General features: G+C 38.3%; 1 pseudogene; it reads left to right on the top strand.

Annotated features, from left to right (window-relative positions):
• Positions 1 to 434: 434 nt before the first annotated feature.
• Positions 435 to 1,147, top strand: LOC114756677 (anthocyanidin 3-O-glucosyltransferase 2-like; annotated as a pseudogene).
• The last annotated feature ends 6,611 nt before the right edge of the window (positions 1,148 to 7,758 follow it).

Raw genomic sequence — 7,758 nt, 5'->3', positions numbered from 1 at the left:
GTGTCCGATGGAGTTCCAGAGGATCACGTGCCAGGCACGTTCCCGCCTGTTCCAGTTCTGGTGGACTTGTTTCTTCAGGCCAGTCTCGAGAACCTTGAACAGGCTATAGATTTGGCGGTGAAAAGAACAAACCTGAGAGTCACTTGCATTATTGTTTCTGACACTTTTATGAGTGGTCCTTCTCTTTCTTTGTCTCATAAACTCAATGTCCCTTGGGTTGCATGTTGGCCTGCTCTTTCAATCTCAGTCTCTCCTCATCTCTACACTCACTTAATACGCCAAAACTTCAGTGATTCTATGAACCACACACAAACACATCCTTGGATTTCCTTCCTGGTTTGTCCCGCTTGAGAGTTGAGGATTTACCACATGATGTCTTACTCAAAACCGCCGAAGAACATAAAGAGACAGTATTTAGTAAAATACTAACTTCTATGAGACAATTGCTACCTCAAGCAATATCACTGGTTATGTTTCTCTGCAAGGAATTAGACTCTCCTCTCTATTGTGGACATGATGTCGTTGGTCGTGCATTGTCACAATCCCATACCGACACCAACGGTTGCTTGCCATGGTTGGACCCGCATGGCTCTAGATCAGTGGCTTATCTTAGCTTTGGAACCGTTGTTCCCGTTCCCCATCGTGAGCTTCTACAAGTTTCAGATGCACTGGAATCTAGTGGGCTTTCATTTTTATGGTCTTTAAGGGATGATCAAAAGTGTCTTTTGCCACATGGGTTTGTTGAGAGGACAAGCAAAAGAGGGAAAATAGTTCCTTGGGCTCCTCAGGCTCAGGTTTTAGCACATGGATCTGTAGGAGTGTTTGTGACTCATTGTGGGAGTAGCTCAGTGATTGAGGGTATGACCAACGGAGAGCCTACGATTTGTAGGCCTTTCTTTGGAGATCATGGAATGGCTGCAAGAGCAGCGGTGGATTTAAAGAAGGTTGGCGTTTAAATAGAAGGTGGGTTTTCACCAAAAATGGATTGATTCGAAGCTTGAATCTGATTTTGGTCGAGGAAGAAGGTAAGAAAATCAGAGAAAAGGCCTTGAAGATGAAAAAGACAACGCAAAATATTACTTCTGGGGCGGACGGGAAAGCTGCACAAGATTTTAAGACTTTAGTAGATATAATTAGTTGTTCTTAAGTCATCAAGTCTCCTTTGATCTGGGAGAAATAATATAATGAAGGAGTCATCTAGTTAATTATTTCGTCATTATTTAGTTCCTCTAATCTTATTTTTCAACAAGTGTATGTTTTTCTGATCTGTGTGGGATATATATTGATTGTATGTTGGTCATCATGGGAGTTTCTTACTCTCCAAGCATAAGTGGAAAATAAATATCGCAGATGATGTTCGTCGTTTAATTGACAGTTCTTGTGTCTGTTTTTTTTTTTTTAATTGGAAATTGTAATACATTGAAAATTTTCTGATGCTTCTATTTAGCGGAAGCTTGCGACTTCCAAGCTACAATTACTCTGAGGTGAACATATCATACTAAACTAAGAATATTTCACAATGACTCTTTTTTCCCCACATATGTTAAATTAGTCTTGAGTTGGGAGATTTAATTCACAGTTAACAGAATCACATATATTTGTAGATCAAACTATCAACAAGGCCATGTATATGTACAGATGCTTTGGGCTGCAAAAAGGATGAGGTTGAACTATTCATAATAAAAACATTTGTATTAGCGTATCAATGATAGAGCTGCACTTCATAGGTTTTAAAACCTTCATTTTGTTCAACCCATCTCAGCATGGCTAACAAATTAGGAAGAAAAATATATAAGTGTATATTTTAACTTTATACAAGATTTTAGTTTTGTTCATTAATTTTATAAAGTATCTTTTCATCTTCTAACCTTAATATTATTAACTTTAAACAAGACTTTTCGTGCCAATAATTACTATTTTTTAAAATCAAACTTAACATATTACTCTTTTGGTGTTTAATGTAGAACTTAATTTGAGAGTTAATGTTAGTCTTATATGTAAGACCTATTTTATATTTTTATCAATTTTTTTAAATTTACCCTATTCATATTATCTCAATAATAATCAAGTAGGAGAGAGAGGGAGGGAATTAAGGAAAATGATAAGGATGTTTTAGAAAAAAATTATATCATATTAACTAATTTAACTAATATCATTAATTTACTCAAATTAATTAATTAGATCTTATATTAAGGAACGGAGGAGTAGCGTTCAATAATATTTTGTTAATATTTAAAACTTTAATATTAACATTTTTTGTTAACAACATTATTGAGAATATAGTTTATAAAATTAAGAGATTGAAATGAAACCTTTTATGTCCAAAGATAAATGACTAAAAATGTAATTTTTCTATTCTTTTATGAAATTTTAAATTATTATTTATCTTGAATATATAAGCTTGTACCATAAAATCAAAGAAAACTCTAAGCTTCTCTTTTTCTTAGCAGGTGAAATATAACTTAGAAAGAGTAAGTAGGTGATTACGCAGAAATTAAATTTTGAAATTGTAACCTGGAAAAATAATTGAATTTTATTAAAATAGAGGATGAAAAGTGTGTTAATTCAATACACCAATTATATAATATGCGTTATTTGGCTCAAATGATACCCGACACTTTCTTAGATTTTGACTTAAGCAAGAGGTTGTGAGTTTGACCTTTCTCTGGGTATAATGAGTACGCAAATTTTTTCTATTCGATGAACGATGACAAGAACAAAAAAAGATAATAAAATGCCCTGTAAATTGCTAAAGGACAAATCAGTGTAGATAAATTTTAAAATCTCAATTCAAACCACTATTATTGTTTTGGAATTTTCAAATCTTGTAAAATTACATAAATGCCCTTCACAATTTTTTTCTTCTCTCTTTTTTTTTTTTAATATTACCACCCGCTGGACTGGAGCTCTGGTAATATATCACTGAAACTCCAGTGACTAGTCACTGGAGCTCTGATGACTACTCTTTCTTATGTATTGGCTATTTTTTTTAGCTATTGACAATATTTGTTTTTAGAATTTCAATAACTACTCTTTTTTTGCTATTCACTACTCCAGTATTATAATTGAATACTTTCATTTTTAACAATTTGGTAATTACTCTTATTTAACTATTGACTACTCCAGTTTCGTTATTGACTACTTTGTTTCAAAAATTAAAAAAATGCATTAAGTATTGTTGGAGATCTAGTAACTATTTTTGTTTAGTTATGTACTACTCTTGTATAGTCAATGGTTATGTAAAAGTAGTCACCAGAACTTTGAAAACAAAAGTATTCAATAATTAAACTAGACTAATCAATAGCTATGTAAGAGAAGTCACAAGGAGTAAGGACAATATTGCTATTTTACAATATTTTAAATTTTCAAAATAGTATAAGAGGTTTGATTTATGATTTTGAAAATCACCCACCCTATTCTGTCTTTTAGCATTTTTGAGGATATTTTAGTGTCTTTTGTTATGAACAACCAAAACCCAACCACGGATGGGCCAGCAACGACAGGATCAAGTACTGGGGACTCAGCCCAAGTCCAACTAAGGCATAGCACGCGGGTGAGAAAGAGCACATGGAAATTGCGTGAGCTTGAGGCCGGTACGTCAGTATAAAAACTATGTCAGGACGTGAAGGGAGGGGTGTGCATGATTTGGAGAATCTTCTCTCTAGCGTCTTCTCTCTCTCTGGATAGGTCTTCTGTATTTCCTTGCTTTGTTATCTTTTCTATTATATTGAGTGCTTGGCTATATTCTATTGATACACTGTGGCAATTTGAATATATAAATATATCTTCGATTTGCATTCGCATCAATTAACTGTTTAAGTCATTCCATTTTTGGTGCTTTCATTGAGAGACCTCAGAAGATATGGAATGGCCAATAACACATGTTTGAAAGACCTGCAAAACGATATGAAAAAGATGAATGACTTTGCAGAGGGCGCTAAGGGGCGACTTGACCGAATCGATGAACAGTTTGATCAGACGGACGTGTGATTTGATTTGATAGAGGGGCGTTTCAACCAGTTAGAGGCAATGCTACAGTCGGTAGTCTGGGCTGTGGCCGTAATATCATCGCGTCCTGAAGCAGCTCTAGAGGTCTCTTTCTCTGGGACGTCGGAATAGGCTGTACCCCACAACACTCCGTTTCAGAAGATGTTGAAGTTAGATTTTCCCTGATTCGATGGCCAAGATGCTCTTGACTGGCTATACAGAGCAAAACAATACTTTAAATATTTTGGTGTGCTGGAGCCACAATGACTAGTGATCACTTCTGTACATATGGATGGTAACGTCTTATTGTGATTCCAAATGTTGGAAAAAGCCAAACGAATACCGTATTGGGTAGCCCTGGCAAAAGCAATCGAACTTCAGTATGGCCCATCAAAGTTTGATTATGCTCGATTGCAATTATTTAAACTCACCCAAGCAAGGGTTGGTAGAGTCTTGGAGGCGTATAACTCCAAGTTTATGACCTTGGCAAATAGAACAGAGGACTTACCAGAGGCAGTGTTGCTCGACTATTATATGGGAGGGTTAAATCCGGATCTAGAGAGGAACGTATTGGTTTAGTGACCCATGAATGTTTTGAGTGCCATGCTACTATCCTATTTATTTACAGACGCCACTAGTTCGGATGTATCTGTCCCTGTGTCAGAATACAAGTCTCAGCTTAATAGCTCATATGGTATAACAATATCACCGAAGGCCATAGTGCCATATTCAGGGCCCCACACCAACACCACCACTACACAGTCTAGTGGAGGAAAAGCCAATTGGCCTCCCTTATTGCCGAAACCCAACACACCGCCAGTTAAGAGGATGACAACGATGGAAATACAGGTCAAGCAAGAAAAGGGCCTTTGCTACACATGTGATGCCAAATTCTCACCGGCTCATCGATGCCCTAACCGACAACTAATGATGCTTCTTAATGAAGATAAGGAGGACATTCCTTTCATCAAAGAGGTGGAACCCAAGGAACCAGATGTGACTCTACATCATTTATCTCTTCATGCCTTAAGAGGTACACAGGGGCCTGCCACTATCCGTTTTAATGGAGAGATTCAAGGGACTAAGGTACAGATTCTGTGAATAGGGAAAGCTCCAACAATTTCTTACACCCCAAGATTGTTTGATATTTAAAAATCCCGATAGAGCTCACGCCTGAGGTCAAGGTTCTAGGAGGGACTGGACGTATACTGACTAGCTCAGAACTAGTGAACAACACCCCTGTTTAGATTAACAAGCACAGCTTGCACATGTCCTGTTTCGTTCTACCTATGGCTGGAGTAGATATGGTGATTGGCGCTAACTGGTTAGAGACCTTTGGACCATACGTGGCGAACTATAGCATGTCCACCATCAAATTCTTACTGGGTGACCAATTCATAATGTTGAAGGGATACAAAGGGCTATCCGCGAGTCAAACCCAATGCCACCATTTGATATGATTGACTAATACAGAAGCCATTGTGAAGTTATATATGCTACAACTGATGCTGGAAGAACCCCCTACTGAAACGATACCAGATGATATGAAAGAAGTGATAGAGAAATATGGCAACATATTTACATCAACTCACGGCCTACCACCAGCACAGGGCCACGACCACGGCATTGACCTCCTCCCTGGAACAGGTCTTATAAAAGTACGACCATACCATTATCCGATGAGTCAAAAAGATGAGATCGAGAAGATGGTTGATGAGTTGTTGGTAGAAGGATTGATTTAACCAAGTGTCAGTTCGTTTTTGACTCCAGTCATACTGGTTAAAAAGAAAGACGGCACGTGGTGCTTCTGTGTGGACCACCATGCTTTAAATTCAGTCACAGTGAAGGATGCTTTTCCCATGCCTACTATTGATGAACATGGATCAATTTTTTCCTCCAAACTTGATCTACGACTGGGGTATCACCAAATTTGATGAAGGCAGCAGATAGGGAGAAAACGGTGTTTAGAATGCATCTCGAGCTCTATGAATGGCTAGTAATGCCCTTTGGTTTAACCAATACACCAGCCACCTTCCAAGCATTGATGAATACGATATTCCATCCATTTCTTTGATGATTTGTTCTGATATTCTTTGATGATATACTCATTTATAGTGACTCTTGGGAAGCGTATCTGTAGCATGTGGAGTTAGTCTTGTAGTCTTTGACTCGAAACAGGTTTGTAGCTAAACTGAGCAAGTGTTCCTTCGGTCATCAACGAATAGAATATTTGGGGCATATTATTTCTTAGGCAAGGGTTGAGATGGATAGGTCTAAGATCATAGCAGTGCAGAACTGGCCTCCTCCAACAAACATACGACAACTCCAAGGGTTTTTGGGTCTCAACGGGTATTACCGCAAGTTTGTTCAATATTATGCTAAGATTGCAGGCCCATTAACTAATTTGTTGAAGACAGATGCATTCGCCTAGTCCAGTGAGGCCCAAAGAGCATTTGATAACCTAAAGCATACCCTCACCATCGCTCCTGTGCTGGAACTACTGAATTTTGCAAAGACATTTATGCTGGAGACTGATGCGTCTGGTGCTGGAATTGGGGCAGTATTGAGTTAGAAGGGTCACCCAGTAGCCTTCTTTTCTAAGAAATTTCACCTCGGATGCAGAAGCAATCGGCTTATGTCAGAGAATCATATGCAATAACAGAGGCAGTGGCTAAATTCCGTCATTATTTGTTCGGCCGACACTTCATCATTCGCATGGATCATGCGAGCTGAAACATCTCATGAAGCAAACAATTCAGACCCCTGAACAGGAACTCAGTTTACCGAAGTTATTAGGCTATCAATTTAGTGTTGAATATAAACTTGGATGTTCAAACCAAGCTGCAGATGCCCTGTCCCGTCAAACTTGCTTTGCTATTTTGCAATTGGAACATACATTGTTAGACTCCATTTATAGCCAGTTGCATTCAACATGGTTGATAGATATGAAGACACGCATTTCATAGCAACCCGAAGCTTTACCCCACTATCATTTGAAACAGCACTAATTATACTGGAAGAATCATTTGGTAATTCCTCCTGATCTGCCCAGTGTTGTCACTCAGATCTTGCAAGATTTTCATTCTTCCAAAGTGGGGGGCCATGCAGGATTCTTACGCACATTTCACCATTTTGCTTCTCTGTTCTTCTGGCCCCATATGCAGAAAGATATTAAATTGTTCATTAAGCAGTGTTGTGTGTGTCAACAGGCCAAGGCTTCGCAATTACATCCAGCCGGGTTGCTCAATCTGTTACCAATCTCGAACAATATATGGGAAGACATCGCCATGGATTTTGTGACTGGTTTACCAGTGGTGCGTGGATACTCTGTAATTTTTATGGGATCGACTCTCAAAATATGCCCATTTCATACTATTGTTCACGAATGATTCTAGTCAGACTATGGCAGAGAGTTTTCTTGTTAACGTTGTAAAACTTTATGGTATCCCATGCTCCATTGTCTTGGACCGGGATCATTCTTTTATGGCAGCCTTCTGGAGGCACTTAATGAAATTGCAAGGCACTTGGTTAAACATGAGTTCAGCGTATCACCCACAGATCGAAGGTCAATCAGAGGTTCTAAACAAGTGCTTGAGATGTATCTACAGTGCTTTGTATATGATTATCCACGGCACTGGTTGGCTTATCTACCGTGGGCTGAATTTTGGTACAACATGTCCTTCTATATTGCGATTGGAATGGCACCTTTTAAGGTGGTTTATGGTCGAGATCCTCCCCTTTTGTTGCACCATGCATCAGTTAAGGATACCC

This window comes from Neltuma alba, unplaced genomic scaffold (genome assembly GCF_004799145.2).
Source record: "Neltuma alba isolate B1F8T4 unplaced genomic scaffold, ASM479914v2 tig00010452_pilon, whole genome shotgun sequence".
Taxonomy (NCBI): domain Eukaryota; kingdom Viridiplantae; phylum Streptophyta; class Magnoliopsida; order Fabales; family Fabaceae; genus Neltuma; species Neltuma alba.
The sequence above is the reverse complement of the archived record's forward strand: the minus strand, read 5'-3'. Positions and strand labels throughout refer to the sequence as shown.